Genomic DNA, 3395 nt, shown 5'->3' on the forward strand with positions numbered 1-3395 from the left:
ACCATGCTGTGTAATTAACATACTGGTATAGCACGAGGAATGCACCAAGCAGGGATAGGTGGTAGATAAGACAAGGGTTTGTTTATTAGCTAAGGTTTCCGATGCACGAGGGCAACATGCTTTGCTAAAAAGTATATAACCTTTGTATAATCTGTATTCAGGGTCCCCTCCTGGCTAGCAGGGGGGCACCACGCTCGAGCGTAATAAACTTAGTGTCTTTTGGGAACTCTGCAGTTGTGGACTTTGTTTCTGTGCCTCAGCCTAGATTCGAACTGTGCGTGACCTATCAGGTATAATTCGCAGCACTGGTGTGCGTGTCCCATCAGGTATAATTCGCAGCACTGGTGTGCGTGTCCTACCAGGTGTAATTCGCAGCACTGGTGTGCGTGTCCTACCAGGTGTAATTCGTAGCAGTTGTGTGCGTGTCCTCTCAGGTGTAATTCGTAACAGAGAGGAAGCCCACACACCATTTTAGTGGACACCAAAATTAACAACGCTCTTTGCATACTTGGCAGCACTTCCACGGCTATCATTATTGGCTAACATTGTGCCAGCAAATAGCCGACAAGATGCTGCAAGTTATGGAGTACATAATACTGTAATATCACACTACTGCTCCACCATGACCTAGAAGAGCCCCCTCACGACTGACTAAAATCAAGAAAACCCTACTGGTCTCATTCTACAGTCCTCCTTGTGGACAATAAGGAAGTTTGCAGATGATAGTCTGAAGCCTGGGTGGTTTGCCAGTGTACCAAACAAAAATCTAATAGACAACCCACCTGTGCAAGTGCCGGGCTTCTCCTCCTGTCGGCGCATGTGGACAGCTTTAAACCATATCCGCACCCAACAGGGAAGATGTGCATACTTACTCCGTAGATGGAAAGGGAGGGAATTGCAAACTGAGACTGTGGCATGGTGCAAACTGTTGGACACATCCTTGACAACTGCCCAATCCATGCTCATCCTGGAGGTGTCACAGCCATTCACATGGCTGCCCCCTCTGCTCTGGACTGGAGAAGAGACTTTAAGATCCAACTGTAGTCACGCCATTGCTTTCTCTGTTCCACTATCACCGTACGAAAGGAGAAGACGACTGCCACAGGCAGCACTTGGCATTTGAAGGCAGCAGCATTACCAGGGTGCCCCTCTCAGCTGGACATTGCTCCCTGCAGCGGTTACAAACCGTGAGGCAGGCAAAGACTGTTCACAAACCTTCCATGGAGACCCCACATTTCTGAACATGGGAAAGGATGCTTTGGCACTCCCCCGGGGTCCCTTTCAGGCATATTCCACTCCCAGTGCTGCATTTTTGCAACCTCAAAGCAGCTATCAAGATTCCTGCGAACTTCCCTTCCCCCCTTCCAAATGCCGCAGCTCAGCACTCACCCCACTCAGTGCACGCCTCACCACCAGCTAACGTAGGACTCCAGAATTGCACTTTGTCACGGATCCACAGCATCGATGCTATGCCACCAGCTTTGGGACAGTTTCTAGGAGAAACCCCTTCAAGTGCTAGACCCACAGGGGTTTCACTCTTTCTGCAGAGTAGGCCACAAAGCCTCACCACCTCCTTCAACTGAACCTCTGAGGCTCCAGCACGCCTGCTTCACATTGTGAGCTCCGTTCAGTGAGTCCAGTTGAGCCAGACCCCTGGTAGAGACTTGTCCACTCTTTAGAATTAATGCACCTCATGAAGTATTTACAGTGACAGGCAGCGTTTTCAAAGGAGCCAGGTTTATTAGTCAACTGGACCACAGCATGCAAGTCTTTAGATTAGCATGGAGAAATGAAGGTTAAAGCATCATCCATTCTGGTTAGACCAGAGCTCCAGCCAAACTGCAGCAAACCCCATGTTCAGGCTCCGTCTCCCCTCCTTGGTCAGTTCCCAGGTGGGAGCCCAGACTCCTTCCAGTGGCCAACTCTTATCTGCCCACCTCACACCTTCCAGTCCTTTGTTCTTGAGCTAGGAGATTGTGCTCAGCTTCCTGGCTGAAAGCTAAGGAAATTCATCTGCCTCTAGGTTGTTGGTTGCTACTTGTCAATGTCCTGGTGACTGGATTTCCCATGGTCTTCTCAGATTCTCCATTGATATAGGGCAGCGGTTCTCAACTGGAGCTCCACAGCTGTGTGCTAAAGGCCGCCCAGCCTGGGCAGCAGGGTCCAGGTTCCCAGCTGCCTGGCCACCCAGCCCCACAGGGTCAGGTTCCAGGGTTGGGGCTGCCCACCCGGCCCCGTAGGGTCAGGGGTCCAGGGCTGCCAGCCAGCCCTGTGCCCCATTCCTGGTCCCACTCTGTGGAGGGGTCTTGGGTGGGAGGCACTGGGCATACGAGTCTGGGGCAGTTCAAGGGGGAGCATGCTGTGGTTCTCAACCTGCGGCCCAAGCAAGACACACTGTGGGCCGCATATGCAGCCCACAATGATAAACAGGTTGAGAATCACTGAGATAGGGTCAGCCTGGGCCTGTCCCTTTTAACGGCCCATCCTGGCTCAGACAGCTAGGCAACGTTCATACCTATGTCTCTTAGGGTGTGTCTGCACTTACGCTACCCCGGCGCACTATAGACACTATCTATGTCAACAGGAGGCATTCTGGCATCAGCACAATTAACCCACCTCCCTGAGAGGTGGCAGCTAGGCCCTAGTCTACACTACCTAATTCCTAGGGTAGACATAGCTACCGTCTCTCAGGGTGGGGACGGCTGTCCCATCGGTGTAGGTAGCATCTTCACGAAGCGGTGTAGGGCGCAGCGCTGTAAATGTAGACAAGCCCTAGGTCGACGAAGAATTCTTCCATCAATCTAGCGCTGTCTATGCTGGGGGTTAAGTTGGTATGGGTACATCTCTCAGGGGTGTGACTTTTTCACTCCCCTGACCAACGTAGCTACAGCAATGTCAGTTCCTAGTGTAGACCAACCCTTTGCCTGCTCTGAGAGCAAACAGTTCTTTCCCACCCACTAGGTAACAATGCAGCATATAGAGGAAACAGACCTACATAGGGGTCAGAAAAATATTCCCAAAAATTCCCACTTCATCATACACTTAATGTAGGGTTGTTACAGCCAGGGAGACTGGCATGTGGCCACTTGTTGGCTCCAACAGATAAATAACCACCATTTTTGTGTGGCATTCGCAAGGCTGTGTGCTCCCCAGCATCACTCGCTGTTAGACGTGCCCCTGCTGAGAACAGAAAAGATGTGAGATGCCAAGGTTGCCACCCTGGATAAGCTTCTCCTTTAAGGCAAAACTGCCCCACCAGTCACGTTTTTTGTGGCCCTAGGATACTCTGAGGCGCAGCTCATGTGCCCACTTCTCAAAAGATGGGGCAACCTCTCATGATCATGACACAGGGGGACAGTAAAGCACTAGGGAAGGAAGTAAATAGGAGCCACAAG

Source organism: Lepidochelys kempii, chromosome 6 (genome assembly GCF_965140265.1).
Source record: "Lepidochelys kempii isolate rLepKem1 chromosome 6, rLepKem1.hap2, whole genome shotgun sequence".
In the NCBI taxonomy this organism is placed as follows: Eukaryota; Metazoa; Chordata; order Testudines; family Cheloniidae; genus Lepidochelys; species Lepidochelys kempii.